This window comes from Geotrypetes seraphini, chromosome 1 (assembly GCF_902459505.1).
Source record: "Geotrypetes seraphini chromosome 1, aGeoSer1.1, whole genome shotgun sequence".
Taxonomy (NCBI): Eukaryota; Metazoa; Chordata; class Amphibia; order Gymnophiona; family Dermophiidae; genus Geotrypetes; species Geotrypetes seraphini.
The window spans coordinates 123,840,808-123,861,994 of record NC_047084.1 but is presented as its reverse complement, the minus strand read 5'-3'; the positions used below and the strand labels follow the sequence as shown (position 1 = coordinate 123,861,994).

At 41.5% G+C, this 21,187-nt stretch overlaps 1 protein-coding gene across 1 annotated transcript in view; it reads right to left on the bottom strand.

The window, feature by feature from the left end:
- UGT8 (UDP glycosyltransferase 8) overlaps window positions 1-20,784 on the bottom strand; it is a 160,046-nt gene extending 139,262 nt beyond the window's left edge. Inside the window, exon 1 of the mRNA XM_033937786.1 lies at window positions 20,562-20,784. The gene's annotated coding sequence lies outside the window, so the exon portion shown is untranslated. The remainder of the gene's footprint in view (window positions 1-20,561) is intronic.
- Between the last annotated feature and the right edge of the window lie 403 nt (window positions 20,785-21,187).

Here is a 21,187-nt window from a genome sequence, read left to right as displayed (position 1 = left end):
TGTAACAACATGTGATTTGGGACAGAAGCCAAGGAACCTCTCCCAAACTGGAAAGGCAACTGATGTCCCAATGTCCAAGGAAATCTAGAGGATTAAATTTGTCACTGGGCTGTGTAGCTCCAAAAAATAAAAAAAAAGAGAGTGACTCTCACATGTGTGTGTTTATTAAAAAGCCTCACAAAGCCTGGAGAAATTGCAGCTAAAATACAGCTGCATACATTTACATATGCTCGGAAGGGGGAAGGGGAGGACCTAGAATTAATTCTTCACAGCTCCGCCCACGCTCCAACACCAAAGCCCTAAGACTGTCACACTGGACACACTTTCACACCTGTGAGATAATTATATGAAAGCACTTCTCCACACATTCACAGAATACCTATTACACTTGAATGTACACCAAGAGCTTGTAGACTTGTAGGAGGAGCAGAAATTTAAAAAACAATAATACTAAAACATTTTACATAATTATCTCCATAATTCCAATGTTACAATGCATCTTTATAAATCTATCTCTGATTAAGTAATCCTGATTAAGAAAATTCTCAAAAGTTGAGAGTAGTTCAGAATACGGCTGTTCGTCTTATTTTTGGTTTAAAAAAATGGGAGCATATTACTCCATTCTATCAAAAGCTTCATTGGCTGCCATTGGAATCCAGAGTCTTATTGAAGTTCTCATGTATCTGCTTCCAGGCTATCTTACCCTCATTTTACCCTGAGTTACATTAATAAGAGCTCTCGAAGAGTACACTTGTTTGCATATCCCTCAATAAAATCCTGTCATTACAAAAGGTTCCTCGACAGAACCTTTTCTTTTCAGGCTTGCCAAAACTGCATTAGAAGCTTCCTCTTATCTTGATTTTAGAAAACAGATAAAAACTTAATTATTCAATAGACTGGCAACCTAATGTATCTTATTACTTACTTATAATTTTTATCTCATTTTAAATTGTTTGTATCTTCCCACTGTAAGCTTTTAACTTTGCCAAAATTTTAGATGATTTCAATTTTAAATATCTATTTGTACTGTATGTATAATGATTGATCGATGTGAACCGCCTAGAACTCCCGGGAAAGCAAATAGAATGTTAGGCATGATAAAGAAAGGAATTACAAGTAGAAAGTAGAATTACAAGGAGAAAGTTATAATGCCACTTTATAGGGCAATGGTCAGACCACACTTGGAATACTGTGTCCAACATTGGTCTCCCAACCTAAAGAAGGATATAAAACTGCTGGAGAGGGTGCAGAGACGAGCAACGAAGCTGATAAAAGGTATGGAGAACTTGGAATACGAGGAACGACTTAAGAGACTGGGATTGTTCTCCCTTGAGAAGAGGAGACTGTGAGGGGATATGATCGAGACTTTCAAAATACTGAAAGGAATCGACAAAATAGAGCATGGACAAGAGGACATGGACTGAAGCTAAGTGGGGACAAGTCCAGGACAAATATCAGGAAGTTCTGCTTCACGCAACGAGTGGTGGACACCTGGAATGCTCTCCTAGAGGAGATTATTGCGGAGTCCACCGTTCTAGGATTTAAAAGCAAACTAGATGCACATCTCCTTACGAGAGACATAGAGGGATATGGGTGACTAAAATTACGCCAGGTGTACACCTGGCTGGGCCTCCACGTGTGCAGATCACCGGACTTGATGGACCGAAACTCTGATCCGGAGATGGCAGTTCTTATTTTCTTATGTATGGCGGTATATAAAAATAAATTATTATTATTATTATTGATTGTAATGCTGCAGTGATATCATTAGGTGTTAGGTGCCATCGACTCGGGTTTGAATTAGAGGTCTGCACGGGAACGTGGATCGTGGGGATCCCCTCGGCTACACGGGAGTCCCACGGGGGCCCCCCTGGCCAGGGGTGTCCCACAGGGATCCCCCCAAAGTCCATGGGACTCCCATGGGGATAGAACCGGGCTTCCCGAGGCCTACCTTATGCTCCATGACCTCCATCAATCCACTTGAAATTTAATTAATGAACCAGCGCCGTGGCAGAAACGGCAATGCTGAGCAGTGAGCTCAGCACATATACACACGTCGCCACACTTCCGGAGACAGGGAGCCTTGCTGCAGATTGGACAGAAGGTGTCACATGCGAGGCTGGAGCGGGAAGACAGCCTGTATAAATTTTGTGAGCCGCCCAATCCCTCAAAAGGCCCCGATTGAGAGACCAGACCTGAGGAGGAGAAGGAGATGACTGGACACAAAGCCTTTCGAGCAGAGGACCTGAGCTGGGGAAGACCTGAACCACGGAGGATATGAGCCCTGTGCCGAGGAGGCCCCGAGCTAGGGAGGAGCTAAGGAGGACCTGACTCACCTGAGCTGCAGAGCAGAGAACTCGAGCCATGGAGGCCCCGAGCTGCTGTGCCCTGGAGTAGCCGAGGAGAACTCAGCCCTGAGCTGCTGAGGAGGAGACGAGCCATGGAGGCTCTGAGCTGCTGTGCCCAGGAGGAGCTGAGGAGGACCCGAGCCCTGAGGACCATGCCCAGACTGCAGCAAAAGCTTTCAGATTAGTTTGAATTTGGGCAAATGTATGTATGATATACTTTTGAAATGCTACTTCATGTGCTACTGCTGACCTGGATCCAGAAGAAGAATGGGTATGCACTAGTGCTGCCCGATTCAGGAAAAAAAAAATTCGATTCGATTCAGCCTATTGAGTTGGTTTTTCAATTTGATTCGATTTTCCTGCCCAATTGGGTGTTTTTTTCAAACATCATCGTGGGTTTATTTAATAGCCTCTTCACCCCCTTTACCTTCTCCTAACCACACTGGTGCTGTGGTGTAAACAAAATAAACAAACAAAAAAGACTTTTCCTCGCTGTTAAATCCTAGCTCACGTTTGAGGACTAACACCAGCTCTGGCAGGATACACGTTTCAAATCTGACATATTGTAATCACAAAACAGAAAATAAAATAATTTTTTCTACCTTTTGTTGTCTGGTCATTATTCAAACCTTGTTGGTCCCAGGCTCTGGTTGTCTTCTGATAACTTGCTTGCTAGGGTCTCCTTCTTTCTTCTTTCTCCGTGCTAACCATCCATCTGCCATCTCTGTCCTCCCCTTCCGTTTCCCTTCTCTCACCCGGAGGTCTGGCATCTTTCCTTTTTTTCGTCTCCTTCCCAGATACACCTTTTCTTAACTACCCTTTCATCCAGCATCTCTCCTTCCTTCCCCACCATCCCAGGGTCCACCATCTCTCCCTTTCTTTTCCCAACTACCCTCCTATCCAGATCTAGATATTGTCGCTATCACAGAGACATGATTCAGTGAATCACATGGATGGGATGCAAACATACCGAGATATAATCTTTTTAGGAAGGGCAGAGATGGTCAAAAAGGTGGAGGAGTAGCTCTTTATGTAAAGATCAATATCCAAGAGACCGAATTGCAAGGGACCTGGAGAGAGGAAGAAGCGATATGGATAGCTCTGAAAAGAGAAGATAGAACTTCAATCTACGTAGGTGTACTCTACAGACCTCTGACTCAATCGCAGCAAATTGATAAGGATCTGATTGTGGATATCCAAAAGTTTGGAAAGAAAGAGCAGGTGCTGCTGTTGGGAGATTTCAGCCTGCTGGATGCGGACTGGAATGTTCCGTAGGCATAATCGGAAAGAAGTAGGGAGATTGTGGATGCCTTTCAAGAGGCTCTGTTCAGACAAATGGTGACAGAACCCACGAGGGCAAAAGTGATATTGGATCTGGTCCTCACAAATGGAGAGAGTATCTCTAATGTTTGAGTGGGTGCTCACCTGGGAAGTAGCGATCATCAAACAGTTTGGTTTGATATAACGGCTAAAGTGAAGAGTGGCCACACAATACTTAAAGTCCTAGATTTCAAATGTACGAACTTTAATACAATGGGAAGAAAGAGCTGTTAGGATGGAAGGACATAAAAGAAGTGGAAAGACAGTGGTCTAAGCTGAAAGGAGTGATAAAAATGGCACGGACCTTTATGTGAAGAAAATAAATAAAAACAAGCGAAAAAGGAAGCCGATATGGTTCTCCAAACTAGTGGCGGAGAAAATAAAGGCGAAAGAGTTGGCGTTCGTGAAATATAAAAAAAACCCAAGAAGAGGAGTGCAGAAAGGACTACAGGGTGAAACTGAAAGAAGCCAAGAGAGAGATACGTCTGGCAAAAGCACAGGCGGAAGAACAAATGGCTAAAAATGTAAAAAAGGAAGACAAAATTTTTTTCAGATATATTAGTGAAAGGAGGAGGATGAAAAATGGAATTGCTAAACTAAAAGATGCTGGGAACCAATATGTGGAGAGTGGTGAGGAAAAAGCAAATGTGCTAAACAAATACTTCTGTTCTGTGTTCACAGAAGAAAATCCTGGAGAAGGACCGAGATTGTCTGGCAAAGATACATGAGAAAATGGAGTAGATTCTGCGCTGTTCACGGAGGAGAGTGTTTATGAGCAACTTGGAAAACTGAAGGTGGACAAAGTGATGGGACCAGACGGGATCCATCCCTGGATACTAAGGGAGCTCAGAGAGGTTCTGGCAAGTCCTATTAAAGACTTGTTCAACAAATCTCAGGAGATGGGAGTGGTTCCTGGGGATTGGAGGAGAGCGGATGTGGTCCCTATTCACAAAAGTGGTCACAGGGATGAAGCAAGAAACTACAGGTCGGTGAGCCTCACTTCGGTTGCTGAAAGAAAGGATAGTGTACTTCCTTGAATCTAATGGGTTACAGGATCCGAGGCAACATGGCTTTACAAAAGGTAAATCATGCCAAATGAACCTGATTGAATTTTTTGATTGGGTGACCAGAGAGCTGGATCGAGGACAATATGCTAGATGTAATTTACTTAGTGAAAGCCTTTGATACAGTTCCTCATAGGAGGCTGTTGAACAAACTTGAAGGGCTGAAGTTAGGACCCAAAGTGGTGAACTGGGTTAGAAGCTGGCTGCCAGACAGACGCCAGAGGATAGTGATTAATGGAAGTCGCTCGAAGGAAGGAAAGGTGAGTAGTGGAGTCCCTCAGGGTTCGGTGCTGGGGCCAATCCTGTTCAATATGTTTGTGAGTGACACTGCTGAAGGGTTAGAAGGAAAAGTGTGCCTTTTTGCAGATGATACCAAGATTTGTAACAGAGTAGACACTGAAGAGTGAGTGGAAAATATGAAAAAGGATCAGCAAAAGTTAGAGGAATGGTCTAATGCCTGGCAACTAAAATTCAATGCAGAGTAATGCATTTGGGGATTAATAATAGGAAGGAACTGTATATGCTGGGAGTTGAGAAGCTGATATGCACGGATGGGGAGAGGAACCTTGGGGTGATAGTGTCTGAAGATCTAAAGGCAAAAAAACAGTGTGACAAGGCAGTTGCTGCTGCCAGAAGGATGCTGACGTCAGAGGCAGGATCGCAGCGGAGGAAACAGCTCAAAGCAGTTTACAAAGATGCTATAACCGCAATCTTCTCTGCAGGTTATAAGGTAAATGGTATGGGGAGGCCAGGGTGGGAAACTGGACGCTGGGATGGGGGGGACCCGGACAGCAGCACAGCTTCACTTCCCGACTGACCCTCCCTCCTCACCCTCTAAAACAGGTGCGGCAGCGGCCGGCCAGCAAGAGCAGCGCTGCAGCTCCTGCTTTAGGGGGCAAGGGGGGAGGGTCCAAATCGGGAAGCCGATTGTTTTTGTTTTAAATTGATTCGAATCTATTCACCCGAAGTGAATCGGTGAACCGATTCAAATAGTGAATCGGGCAGCACTAGGGTGCACTGTGTAAGAAATGATATTGGGTTGTATTGTATGAAAACCAAAAAAACTCTGTGGAGTGACAATGTTCCTAAATGGACTTTATTTGAAAATGTCAAAGTTCCAAAGGTACACTGAAATCATCCACATAAAATAAATTCATCTACATAAAAATAAATTCATCCACATAAAAATAGGTTATTCACATAAAAGCATTGAAGGACCTAGTCCGCTAGGGATACAGGACCCAAACGCAAACAGTGTCTCACTTTCGGCTCACCACACAATTGTTTCCCACGTTTATAGGATTCTCAAGGACCCCTGAAGAAGACTAGGTTGAAACGCGGATCGTGTTGGGTTCTGTTTCCCTAGCGGACTAGGTCCTTTAAGGCTTTTATGTAGATGATTTATTTTTATGTGGATGATTTCAGTGTACCTTTGGAACTTTGACACGTTGAAATAAAGTCGATTTAGGAACATTGTCACTCCACAGAGTTTTTTTTGTTTTCTCTGGATTTTCTTTTTTGTGGATATTTTTGGGTCAATTCATTTTATTTTTTGCGGGTTGTATTGTATGCCTGGAGGGTATGTGTGGTTGAATGAATGGATAGGGTTTTAATTTGGAAATACCATATATATATGCCATGTGGGATCTGAGCTTTTATGTATGGACTAGTCAAGGTGCTGTTTTTGTAAGATATGGAGATGTCTCCTATTTATTTTTGTTGGCGTAATCTTTTGCATTATTGGAGCCACACAGGTTAGGCTGGGTGGCAGCTAACATTGGGTGAAGGCAGCCAGAGGGTGGGTGGAAAGGGAAGAGAAGTTGAGGTAGGAAAGGCTAGGATTGGGGGAGGGATAGGAAAGGGGAGGAGATCAGAAAAATAGGGTTAGTTGATTGGGTTGAAAGGAAAGTAGGGTGGTCTTAGGGGATGAGGAAGGGGAGGGGTGTTAGACGTTCTCGGCGGGTGGAAAGACAGGAGTTTCTGAGAGCGCAGGGGAAGAGGAAGAGGAAGTTAGGGAGCAGGGAGCGGAGTTTAGTTTTTCTATTTGTTTGTGACGGTGTTATTCGGCGAGTTGTACCTGGTGGGGGGATTTTGTGGTGCTTCTCAGTGGCAGGCAGGAGGATCTTGTGAGTTGCCTTTGCCTGGCAATGGCAGGAAAAGCAGGCAGTTGCCAGTGAGTGGGGTTTGCTGCATGGGGGTTGGCTGTCTTGGCTTCCGTGTAGCGTTCCTGAATGGGAGCGAGTGAAGGAGCATTGACACGGTACTTAATTGGGCCTGCTAAGACGGGCAGCGGTTTGTTTTCCTGTGAATCGCATCTGCTTGGTGATGGCAGTCGGCCGGGGTGGTCAGGGTGAGCACCAGTAGCGGCAATGTGGAGAGAGCTGCATTGTCGGCAGTGAGAGCAGAGGAAGCTGAGCTGGGATGTTTCTGGTGGTGAGTTTGCTGCTGGACTAGTATTGGCAGAATTTAATTGCCAGAGTGCTTTGTGTTGGGGAGGGAGAAAGTGTGTGGGACAATTTGTTGGGTAATTGGTTAGGGGGCTGGGAAGTGGTGAAGGAGTCTAGGTGGGTGGGTTGGCTTTGTTGCTGGGGGGTGGTTACTTGGTGGGGGAGCAGGGTATAATTCCGGTTAGCAGGCAGCTGAGGTAGGCTGCTTATGGTACATTGCTAAAATAAATACATAAATACCAAATTATTAAAAAATAATAAATAAATAAATAATAATAATAATTTTTTAAAAACAACATTTATTATATATTTGCTCAATCTGTTCATTGATTGGGGCATTATTGAGCTGGTAGTTAGGGAAAGGGTATAGGATTGATTACCAATGGGGGCTGCCAGGAAAAAAGTTGCAGGTATAGGAAGGAAAGGGGAAGGGACTTCTGGTAAGAAACAATGTGCTACAAAATCTAATCCTGGGAATAGAGGTGGTGCTAACAGGGTACAGAGTATGCAGTCTAGAAAAGCAGCTGTAGTGATGGCTTCGGTTGGTAGTAAACATAAGAAAGGACCTGTTAGGCAAGGTCAGGGTATTTCAGCATCTGCTGGCTGGGGTAGATACTTTGCAGCTTGAGGTAGTTTCTTCCCACACTACCCAGCAACAGGTGACAACAGTGTATGGCAGTGGTGATTGAGAGGCCAATTTGATGACAGAGTCTGGACTTCCTGGGACCAGTGTGGCAGCTGCATCCAGCACTTCTGGTGAGTTGGCTAATGCTTTGTTATCTGCATTGGGTAATGTTAGTGTGGGTGATGAAGTGATTGCTGGATTGGAATCGGGTGCATTGCAGAGTGGTAAGAGGTCCAGGGAGAGGCATTTGAGTCATACTTTGAAGGATAAAAATTTTTTACAGGCTACGTCATGTAGTTAAGAGGTTGGATAAAGATAAAGATGGGAGGCAAGGTGATCCTATGGACCCGACAAGGGTTTGGGAGTCTTCGGACTCTTGGGATTCTTCGGAATCATCATCGTCCTCTTCTTCCAATGAGGAAGGTGAATTGGGACGGGGTCCTCAACCAGGGGTGCAGACAGTTGGGAGTAGTGCTCCAGGGGTATCTCATAAGGGGCATACTTTGTGTTCTATTGTCCCATTGGATTGTTATTTTTGCCAAAATGGAAAGCTAGAATTTACTCAATTGGCTATTAGGTTTTCATGTTTTTGTTGTTCTTGGTGAGGCTTGGCCAGCTTTTTATCCTGATCTGTTACGCTATTCAGATCTTATTTTAAGGGCCTACCGTTCTTATGGTGGCTGGTCATGGTTAAATTATGATGAGCAGTTTCAAAGAAGTTTGGCACAGGATAAGGCAGATTGTTGGGGAGTTTGGGATGTAGATTTGTAGCTGGCAGAAATGATTCAGGGTAGAGTGGGTTCCTTTCATTTGGGGGCCCCCAATTCAGGAGTCAGTGGGAGCGGAAGTTTTATTCTTTGACAAATTCTCTGACTCCTCCCTGCCTTGCTGTTCTCCAACATACTTATTGCATATCCGACTACTCTACCAATGTAATTGACAATATTCTCTGTCTGTGTACAACATTTGCTGTCTGTGTACAGTCTCTTCCTCTATAAACCACTCTGAACTGCTTCTGGTATTGCGGTATACAAAATAAAGTTATTATTATTATTATTATTATTAATGTACAACCCCAGTCATTTAGTGGGCTTGGAACCGATGGGCAATCAGGAGGGGGGGGTAATTTTAAGGGTGGACCAGCCTCCACTGCATGTTTTTCCTTTAATGCAGGACATTGTAGTAGACTCAACTACCGTTTTCGACATGGATACAGTCAGTGTGGGGGAGGGTATCCAGCATTTCGATGTACAAAATGGGAGTAGTCGGGCAAGAATCAGTGGGTTAGGTCAAGTTCATCATTTGGGAGTGAGAGTAGCCAAAGCTCCTTCACCCATTAGGTTGTCAGTTTTTAATTTATGGTTGGATATTTATCCAAATAGGGGTGATGCTTTTCTGTTGCGGGTAGGTTTCGGGGAGGGTTTTTTGATCCCTTATGAAGGTTCTTCATTAAACTATCAATCACCTAATGCTTTGTCGGTTTTGAATGAATGCTTTGTTGGTTGAATGAATGCTTTGTTGGTTTTGAATGAATGCTTTGTTGGTTGAATGAATGGATAGGGTTTTAATTTGGAAAATACCATATATATATGCCATGTGGGATCTGAGCTTTTATGTATGGACTAGTCAAAGTGCTGTTTTTGTAAGATATGGAGATGTCTCCTATTTATTTTTGTTGGCGTAATCTTTTGCATTATTGGAGCCACACAGGTTAGGCTGGGTGGCAGCTAACATTGGGTGAAGGACAGCCAGAGGGTGGGTGGAAAGGGAAGAGAAGTTGAGGTAGGAAAGGCTAGGATTGGGGGAGGGATAGGAAAAGGGAGGAGATCAGAAAAATAGGGTTAGTTGATTAGGTTGAGGTGGTAAGGGCCAAGTTAGTGAGGTGGTAAGGGCCAAGTTAGAAAAAGAACTTGTGTTGGGCAGGATTGTAGGTCCTTTTAGTGAGCCTCCTCTGGATAACTTTGTCATTTCACCTCTTGGGATTATTCCCAAAAAAGAGCCTGGTAGTTATCGCCTAATTCATAATTTGTCATATCCAGTTGGATGCAGTGTGAATTCCTTCATCGATCCTCAGTTATGTCAAGCCCAATATGCATCATTTGATGAGGCGGTAGGATTGGTGCAAGCATTGGGGGGTGGGGACTTTTTTGGCCAAGGCAGACATCAAATCAGCTTTTAGGCTGTTGCCGGTACACCCAAATTCCTTTCATTTATTAGGTTTTAAGTTTGAAGGGCAATTTTATTATGACAAATGTATGCCAATGGGGTGCTCCATTTATTGCACTTATTTTGACACATTTGCCACTTTTGTTCATTGGGTGGTAGTACAAGTTAGTGGGATGACATCAGTAGTTCATTACCTCGATGACTTCCTTTTTGCGGGATCCCCGGCATCATCACAATGTTCTGATTTGGTGTCTGCTTTCCAGATTGTGGCCAATGAGCTGGGAGTCCCATTAGCTCTGGATAAATGTGAAGGCCCTTCTACTTCATTAGTATTTTTAGGTATTGAGTTGAATTTGGTGCAAATGGAGTCCTGTCTTCCATTAAAAAAGGTGGAGGAGTTGAAGGAAATGATTGGGTCAGTCTACCAGATGTGCAAGTTAAATTTGCGAGAGATTCAGTCAGTGGTAGGGCATTTTAATTTTGCTGCTCGAGTCATACCAATGGGGCATGTGTTTTCACATCATCTAGCTTTATTGACTGTGGGTTTACATCAACCTCATTTTAAAGTCAGGTTGACGAGGACAGTTCGTGCTGATTTACAGATATGGTATTCTTTTTTGACATTTAATGGGGTGTGTATTTGCAATGACAGCAGGTTTCCAATCAGGACTTGCAGCTATTCACAGATGCATCAGGGGAAATTGGTTTTGGTATATATTTGAGGGGGGGGCCTGGTGTGCGCAGGGGTGGCCTGAGTGATGGCGGAAACAGGGTTTCTGTAGTAATATTGCGGTACAAGAATTGTTTCCTGTTTGGGTGGCATTGGAGATTTGGGGAGCACGTTTGGCTAATCAAAAGGTGATACTATTTTCAGACAACGTTGCAGTGGTTCATGCAATTAATCAACAGTCAGCTCATTGCCCGATATTGGTGGAACTGTTACGATTAATTATATTATCTTGCCTGCGACTCAATGTGATGTTGACGGCCAAACATGTGCCCGGGGTGCTCAATGAAATTGCCAATGCTTTCTCTCGATTTCAGTGGGCACGGTTCAGAGCTTTGGCACCCTCAGTGGAGGCATCCTCTACCCTGATGTGGGAGGATTTATGGCACACATTTCGTCAGACTGTAGAGAATTACTATGGCGCTCGTTAGCGCTCAATACTTTGAAATCCTATTCAGCTGGTTGGAAGCGTCTCTTACACTTTCTGGAACAGAAGAAGGAAGTGAAAATGTTTCCTAATCAGAGCAAATTGTAATTGGTTTTAACCTTTTTGGAGCTCAACAGGGTTGGTCATTTGCAATGGTTTCCCAAACAGTTGGCAGTATTGCATTTGTATTGAGGTGGGAGAATGTTACTGGGTCATTTTTGGTTAAGAGGCTGTTAATAATAATAAGAATAAGAATAACTTTATTTTTGAATACCCCAATACCACAGCAGTTTAGAGCGGTTTACAGAGGAAGAGACTGTACACAGACAGCGATGTTACAGAAAAGACTTTCAAATTGCATTAGCAAGTCAAGAGTATCAGAGATACAACAAGGCAGGAAGGGAGTCAGAGAAATATCAGAGACATATCAGAGATAATCCGGAGGCATATCAGACATACAACAAGGCAGGAAGGGAGTCAGAGAAATTTATCAAAGAGATAAGTTTTAATTGATTTCCTGAAGGTTTGGTAGGAGGGTGCATTTGAAATGAGGGTGGTTAGACATTTATTCCATTTGCCTGCTTGGAATGACAGAGATCTATCAAGGAATCTCTTGTAGATATAGCCCTTCAAGGATGGGAAGGCAAATAGGTAGGTACTACGTGTGCAGGTGGTGCCTGGAAATTCAAAATGGTGCGACAGGTAGATTGGAGATGAACCTGTTAAGGTTTTGAAGCAGAGGCAGGCAAATTTGAAGATGATCCTTGCCTCCATCGGCAGCCAGTGTAGTTTTCTGTAATACAGACTTACATGATCCAATTTTTTGAGACCATAAATGAGATGGACAGCAGCATTCTGAATCACTCTCAGTCGTTTGATGGTTTTCTTAAGTTTCAAGTTTATTTGTTTTTGATAAATCGCCTATTTCAATTTCTAGGCGATGTACATAATATAATAAAATACAGTAAAGAAACTTAACGTAGTAACAATAAATTTCTATTATGACTAACATGAGAGAAAGGAGAGCGGGTAAAGTTACAATATAGGGTATGATAAGTAAAAAGGAAAAAACAAAAGGTAGGGTAAAAGTTTACCAAGGCACACTTCGTAAGCATTAATTAAACAGATAAAAAGATTCTAGAGGTTAAAAGCATCCTTAAATAAATAAGTTTTTTAAAAGTTTTTGAATGTTACAATATCGCGTTCTGTTCCAAGTATATGATATTGCAGTAATTTAAGATGCTTAAGATTAGAGATTGAACCCGCAGTCGAAAAGAGAGGAAGTCAAAATAGTGTTTGATGGTGCGAAGTTTCCAAAGGGTGCAAAAGCATTTTTTAACCTGAGCATTAGTATTAGTTAAAGGGCTATGCTCATTCGGGCATTGTTTATCGGCCTCGACGAGTTCGTCTCCCAATTCTGTATAATCATTTGGTCCAGCTATGTGAGAGTCTTCAGGGGATTTGCTATTTGGAATTTGAAGTGCTTCTGTTTAGGCTGGTATTTGCAATTGCATTTTTTGCAGCTTGTTGAGTGGGAGAATTGGTAACACCGGCACGCTATGCACAAGGAGAGATTGGCATGAGACAACAGAATGTGATTTTGGAGACCAGTTCTTTAAGGCTCTATTTTCGTCACTCCAAAACTGATCAGGAAGGAAAAGGACAATAAGAACATAAGAATTGCCGCTGCTGGGTCAGACCAGTGGTCCATCGTGCCCAGCAGTCCGCTCACGCGGTAGCCCTTAGGTCAAAGACCAGTGCTCTAACTGAGACTAGACTTACCTGCGTATGTTCTGGTTCTGCAGGAACTTGTCTTTGTCTTGAATCCCTGGAGGGTGTGTTTAACATAGTAACACAGTAGATGACGGCAGATAAAGACCTGAATGGTCCATCCAGTCTGCCCAACCTGATTCAATTAAAATTTTTTAATTTTTTCTTCTTAGCTATTTCTGGGCAAGAATCCAAAGCTTTACCCTGTACTGTGCTTGGGTTCCAACTGCCGAAATCTCTGTTAAGACTTACTCCAGCCCATCTACACCCTCCCAGCCATTGAAGCCCTCCCCAGCCTATCCTCCACCAAACGGCCATATACAGACACAGACCGTGCAAATATGCCCAGTACTGGCCTTAGTTCAATATTTAATCTTATTTTCTGATTCTAGATCCTTTGTGTTCATCCCACGCTTCTTTGAACTCAGTCACAGTTTTACTCTCCACCACCTCTCTCGGGAGCGCATTCCAGGCATCCACCACCCTCTCCGTAAAGTAAAATTTCCTAACATTGCCTTTGAATCTACCCCCCTCAACCTCAAATTATGTCCTCTGGTTTTACCATTTTCCTTTCTCTGAAAAAGATTTTGTTCTACGTTAATACCCTTCAAGTATTTGAACGTCTGAATCATATCTCTCCTGTCTCTCCTTTCCTCTAGGGTATACATATTCAGGACTTCCAGTCTCTCCTCATACGTCTTCTGGCGCAAGCCTCCTATCATTTTCGTCGCCCTCCTCTGAACCGCCTCAAGTCTTCTTATGTCCTTTGCCAGATACGGTCTCCAAAATTGAACACAATTTACATTATAATAGCTCCTTAAAAGTATGTCCGGTTCGCTGTGCTTGGCAATTTAGTGCTAGTAAGCCCGGTGGGGGAATTTATAGGTTGGTTCATGCCAATGAGTCCCCGTTGACATGATATCAATTTGCTTCCATATTGCAACAGGGATTGACTGCATTGGGTCATGATCTTCAGCAATATGGAACACATTCTTTTCGCATTGGAGCTTCTTCCTCGGCGGCGGCTGTGGGGGCCTCCCCAGCCATGATTCAGCGGTTGGGTAGATGGTGTTCCAATAGGTATAAAGGTTATATCAGAAAGTCTGTATAACTTATACTTAATTCTGTCTTTCTGTTTCTTTTTCAGATCATTTACCTCCAGATCTCTGCATGTGGGTGTGTGGGAATTCACACATTTTCTGGGCTCATAAACAGGCTCGTGAATCTCGCTGGGGTTTTAATCTTGGACTGGTGGAATATGGCAACAGGATTCGCTGGCTGGCCATTCATGGGATGTGCTGGGAGCTTATTAGAGGGTTGTTTGGTTGGTTAGTTGGTCGCAGTTTCTTAATGGGGGAGCAATGACAAGAGGGAGTCTATCACTGCTTGTGGCCTAGACATGAACATTTATATTGGAAGGGGTGAAGTGAAGAGTTGATATGGGAGTAATTGAAATATGAACTTGTGGGTGATACCACCGCAAGTTAAGGTGACTTGAAGGCACCGTAGTCACAAAAAATGTTATGAAGTAATTTATTGTATACTGGAGCTAGTTTTGTTATCGAATGGCTCTAGTATATAATAATTTGCAAGTTTGTATTTGATGTATGATGAAATTTGTTATCAGCTATTGAAATTGGTTATGGAATTTATGGGTTAATATAAATAAAGCTGCAGCCAATGTTATGCCAACAATGTGAGGTGTACTGGTTTTCTTTGATAGGATCTGGTAGTGATTGCTTAAGAAATTTAGAGGGAGAAATCTACTCCTCCTCCTATTTATCATTTCTATACCACTAAAAGGTGTACGCTGTGCTGGCTGTACATGTTAGCATACAATAAGACATTTCAGGGTTGAGGAGATTATAGTAGAGGAACTGATACAGTGGGTCTAGGTATCTGACAGCAGTGAGTGGGAGTTAAGAGTTGAAAACAGATTTTAAAAAGTGGGCTTTTAGCTTAGATTTGAATATTGCTAGGGATGGAGCATTTCGTATTGATTCAGGCAGCCTGTTACACCAAGGGCAAACTTTGCTTTCAGTGACACCCCCTTCCCTTCAGGGCTTATGTGTTTGCAAATTCCAATAGAGGCAAGGGAGGCGTCATGAGTCCTGACAGCCAAAGCAAATATCCTTTATTCAAATATATATATTTGTCTTGGCTGTCAAGACGCCTCTTTTCCACTGAGTATAGAGCAATATTTATTTGATTATACATTTACAGTTTAGATATTTGAACCTAAAAGCACTTCCTTTGCCCCTGGTCTGGCATCTGTCTCCTTCCCTTGGTAGCATGGAATATTGCTACTCCTTGGGTTTTGGCCAAATACTAGTGACCTGGATTGGTCACCGTGAGAACAGGCTTTGGTCTGACCCAGTAAGGCTATTCTTATGTTCTTACTAATTGCTTCCTTGTTTACCAAAGAGCTCAAAAGATGAAAACTCTTTACAACTTGTATTCTATCACCTTCAAGCTCAAAATCTCATTATTTTCCATATTCATAATCTTTATTTCGTTTATATTCGGTTGTAATCCCTTATTAAGAAAATCAGTGAGAACTGAATATGGCAACACTGACTGGGTCTCAATAAAATGTGGTGTAAGGCAAGGATGCATCTTGTCACCCTATTTGTTTAATCTTTACTGTGAAGCTATTTTCAGAAAAGCAAATTTGGAAGAGAGCATTGGTTTTAAAGTAGGTGGTTGAAATATCAGTAACTTGCATTATACTGGTGAGTATGTGGTGCAGTTGTTAGAGCTATAGCCCCAGCACCCTGGGGTTGTGGGTTCAAATCCTGCAGTGCTCCTTGTGACCCTGGGCAAGTCACTTAATCCCAGCTCCAATACCTTTCTCAAATTGTTTTTAGAACATTTAAAGTTTGCACAGGCTTATTGAAAAACGTCCTTCTGCATTAGATACATCAAATCATATTAATTATCTCCTAAGGAGAGAGCCTCAGATCCCCGTGCGTTGCAAAGTTTCAACAACCGCACTGGAAAGGGAATAAATCCTCACCGGCTCTTGATACCCCTCATGTCCTGCTGAATAAAGATTTTTCTTCAAATCACATTTTATAACTTATCATTTATAAAAGTCAAAAACAAGTCACTTAATCCCCCAGTGCCCTAGGTACATTAGATAGAAGGTGAGCCTTCTGGGACAGATAGGGAAAAATGCTTGAATACCTGAATAATCTGTAATCCACATAGAATTGTAGGATAAGTGGAATATAAATAATAAAATAAATAAATAGCCAGTTGTAAAGAAGACATTGTATTTGCTGAGAAAAGTTACAACCAAAAAACATAACATGGGATTAGAACGATATCATTATATAAAGAGTACAATGAAGACAGGTAAAGACCATATGGCCTATCTACTATGCCTTCCTCTTGCTTAGAACAGGAGTTAAAAGAAGGGGATATATGAACATAGCATAAGTTTATTTTTATATACCACACAAATGCCTTTTGGTTCAAGGCGGTGTACAAGAATACATTAAAAAAATAAAAAAATTGTTAACATAAGAGACAGGATAAACTAGTGGTCTCAAACTCACGGCCCAGGGGCCACATGCGGCCCGCCAGGTACTATTTTGAGGCCCTCGATATGTTTATCATAATCACAAAAGTAAAATAAAACAGTTTCCTGATCATATATCTCTTTAGCTATAAATTACAATATTATTATTAAGACTTAGCCAAAAGGAAAATATAAACTATAAAAAGTTTTACCTCATGCAAAATTGTCATTTCTTTAATATAACATAACTTTATTCTTCTATACCGCCACGATCTTATGACTTCTACACTGAAGAGAACTGGACAATCAACGAATTACAGATTACAAATAGTAAAAATACAACATGTTTCTCAAGAATAGTCAGTATAGAATTATTAATTTTAAAATGATTTCTGTTTAGGAGATAAATCTGTCAAACAATGCAGTCTTAATTTCTTTCTGAAATGCGCCATAAGTCAACCTGGCTCCATTGATGTAATTGTCTAACCAAGACTGCTGTTTACTTGCTTGAAACATGAAAGTTCTATCCAAAAAGGACCTATATTTACAGCCAATGATCCTTGGATAGGCAAAAGACTATTTTTTCTGAAGCCTTCCAAATACCTACAGATCCAAAATGTGGCCCTTGAAAGGGTTTGAGTTTGAGACCACTGGGATAAACCATACCAGGACACACAGACAGACGGGTGAATGGTAGGAACTATCATGCATATACAGAACACCAGGGATAAAAAAAAAAAAAGAATCAAAGCTCTTGTTCCAGCACTGACTGAAAAGGGAGAAATCTTTGAATATCAACTTTGAAGTAATGTAGGAACTCATGCAATACGATTCAACTGCTTATATCCTGTCATTTTCTATATGGAATCAAGGCGGCTCCCATGCTTATTTGCTTCCTTCTTTTCCGGTGTCTCCTCTGGTAAAGGCGCTAGGGTGGGGGGAGAGAGGTGATCTGCCTCGGCAGGAACTTTAGCTCATTATTGGTAATAATATACCCTGGACACAAGCAGAAGCAGCAGCCCTGACTGCTCTATTATTAATGCTGCTGTTTTCAAATTTTAAAACACAGGGGCAGAGAGGGGAAAAGAAGAGACGCACATTCACTACTTCTATTGCATGCAAATGGATCTCAAACATATTTTTTGTGTAAATCCTGGAGGCCAGGCTGGGTTGTGAACCTTGGGGACTAGATTCGAGAACCCCTGCTTTAGGGAATATGCATGTATACAACTATAAATTCGGGTCGACGTTTACATACCTCATGCATGCACAAATGCAGTCAAAATAGTATGTATGTACCTTAAGCACTATTCAGAGGTCTTCAGGATTTCCACAATGAATATGCATGCAAATAGATCTCAATGGGGAAATGTTTTTTGGGGGGTGTTTTTTAATCCATTTCTTTTGATAGAAGGTGGTGCAGTGGTTAAAACTACAGCCTCAGCACCCTGTGTTTGTAGGTTCAAACCAATGCTGCTCTTGTGATGCTGGGCACGTCACTTAATCCCCCTATCGTCCCAGGTACATTAGATAGATTGTGAGCCCACCAGGACAGACAAGGAAAACTGCCTGAGTACTTGAATAAATTCATGTAAACTTTTTCTGAGCTCCCCTAGGAGAGCAGGATACAAAACTCAATAAATGAATAAAGCGTGGAAAGATAAAATGGCTGTGTCCTGCTGAATATCCAGCTCACCAGCCCAAGTCATGCAATATAGCCAGAGCCTGCTGATTTCCATCAAATGGCTGGCTAAGACACATGGCCAGTTAGACCCACTGAAATGGCTAGTCTGCCAATGAAAGTGCAAGCTGCCAAACTTTGCTCCAGATAGTCAATGCAGGTTCAATATTGGGCCCAAAGACTTCATGAAGCATGTAATGCCACAGGAATCTATCATTTCTACTGCTGTGAAATGATCACCTGCCTTAAAGCATCCAGATGAATCCACCCTGATGCTTCTAAATCCCCAGAAAAATAGCCACATGCCAAAAAATACATTTAATTAAATGCTAAATATTTCAGGAGTGTCTGAAAATCACCAAACACTGATACCAGACAGAATCCCACTAAAACTCGCTTGCCACTGCTAATATAACCCTAATTTGTACCACATTCTCAACCATTCAAAGATGCAAAGCTCCTTTACCTCATTTACCTCCACTAAGTCTGTCTGGTATGTCCACACTGTAAATGCTGAAATCTAAGACCCTTTGTCTATACTGTAAATGCTGTAAACTCTGTATCTCTCACTAAAGTATGTCCTACTCAAAATATGAATGTGCTCTTGAAACCCGTTCTGGGCTCCTTTGGGAGGACGGGCTAAATAAAGAAATAAAAATCCTGGACAACCCACTCAGGCTCAGGGAATGTGATTGTATTTCCTTGTGAAAACACCACAACACAGAATATTCGATGATTGGTCTGGTAACTAACATCCATTACTACTTAGACCATCACAAATCCGTTGCCCTTTTTTCGCTGGATTTATCTGCAGCTTTCGATACCATTGACCATGATCTTTTACTGAATCGGCTGGAATCTTTAGGTATAGGTGGTCAAGTTCTGAACTGGTTAATTTCTTTTCTTTCCGACCGTTCCTCCAGAGTCAGATTTAATGATGACTATTCTAAACCTTACTCTCTTACCTATGGGATACCCCAAGGTTCTATTCTGTCACCTCTCTTATTTAACATTTTTCTCTCTCCACTACTCACCATTTCACAATCACTAGGTTTTACATCATTCTCCTATGCAGATGATATTCAACTTCTGCACCCTTTTTGACCCAGAAAATGATGAAGAAATAACGGCTATCAATAAAAAATTAGACTTGATAAAAAATTGGCTAAGTTCTAATAAATTAGCATTAAACATTCAAAAATCTAAAACTATGTTCTTCACCTGGAAAAAAGACTTAATGCCAAGATCTTTGTTCATCCTAGATAATATTCCCTTAGAGTCAGTACCTACGCTAAAAATTCTAGGAGTAGTGGTTGATGTTGACTTATCATTTCATAATCACATCAGTCAAATAGTTAAATCTTGTTTCCATAAACTACATCTGATTCGTTCAATCTCTACATTTTTAGACCCTAAATCTGTTAATATATTAATCCATTCCATGATCATAGCTAAAATCGATTACTGTAACTCCCTTCTAATCAACATAACACAAAAAGAAAAAAGACGGCTTCAGATAATCCAAAATACGGCAATAAAACTTATTCATAAAGCAAAAAAATATGATCATGTTACACCACTAATGATTAAATCACACTGGCTTCCCATTTTCCACCGTATTAATTTTAAGATACTCTTTTTAGTATTCAAAGTTCTAACCTTCAATGAACCGCAATTTATGACAAGAATGATTATTCCTTACAATGCTCCTCGCTCTCTTCGGTCATCTTCTTTAAACTTATTAACGGTCCCCTCTTTGAAGAAGTGACATGTTTTCTGTTATGGCTCCTAAACTGTGGAATTCATTGCCACATTATATCAGAAATGAAAAAGATCTTACCTCTTTTAAAAAAATTTTGAAAACTTTTTTGTTTCAAGATGCTTGTAATACTTAATAAGTTTTATTTTGGACCCTTCATACTTTGTTACAGATATTAACCCTTTTCCCTCCCTCTCGTTTTTTCTTTTTTATGTAATTTTCAATATAAAATGAATTGTAACTTTTCCCCCCTTTCCCTCTTTGATCATGTCTGTCTTTAATCTGACTGCAAAAATTGTTAGTCGGTTTATTTATTTTGTACGTTGTCTTTTATACCCAATTATCTGTGGGACCTCTAACTAGTGGCTTTTTAAGTTGTTCATCCCTTAGAAAGTTTGTATAAGCGATTCATCAAATGGTGATAAAACTTGAACTTGAAACTACAGTTTAGAAGTCCTCTATAAATGCTGAAATGATAATACTTAGATCAGCATCACCAACATAGCTGAACGAGAGGGCTTGAATGGCGTTCGAGTAGCTCAAAAGACTCACGAGTATCTCTCAGAGAGGTCTGCATGTCACTAGTATCCAGTAGCTCAGATAATCACAGAAAGGTCGGGCTTTGAAGCATGTGGAGAGAAAATCTACAGCAATCCTAATGCCTCACAGTTTACAATTGACTCCAGTAGCCGGCAGTATCTTACCTTGCTTCCTGGCTGTGTTTGTCGCTCTCTCCCTTTTTCACCTTGGATACAAATTTTGTACCTCTTTGAACAATTTGCAATTTAATTCCTGTGAAATTTTAAAGACAACTTTTTTCTTCTCAAAAAAACCTCTGAAACTCCATCACTGCTTCCTTCTATTCATGGATACGAGAATCTTCTGCAGTCTCTGCTTTCATCTGTCTTTCAGTCTCTTCTCGTGCACTTCAGTTTGTCCTCCTTCCTCTTTCTGGCTGGGTCTCTGTCTCTGTCTCTCTCTCCCCGCCTCTGCTTCTTTACCACCCCTCCCCTTCCACCCCACCCTCTTCATCCTCCCTCCCGTCTTCCTTTATCACATTCAGAATTACTTTAGTATACTGACAACGTCCACGTGTGTTGTCAGACTGTTAAGAGTTACTGTAAATTTGTGCAATCTCCACATGAAAAAAGAACTGGTTTTACAATTTCTTAGAAGGGGGGGATGGGAGGGGAACTGATTATATTGTTGAAAATGTTATTTCCTGAATGGTACTACTGTTTGTATTTGCTTCTTACTGCTGGAATAATAAAAATCATTTAAACATACAATTTCTTAGAAAGAATCCATACAAGGAAAATACAATAGGTTA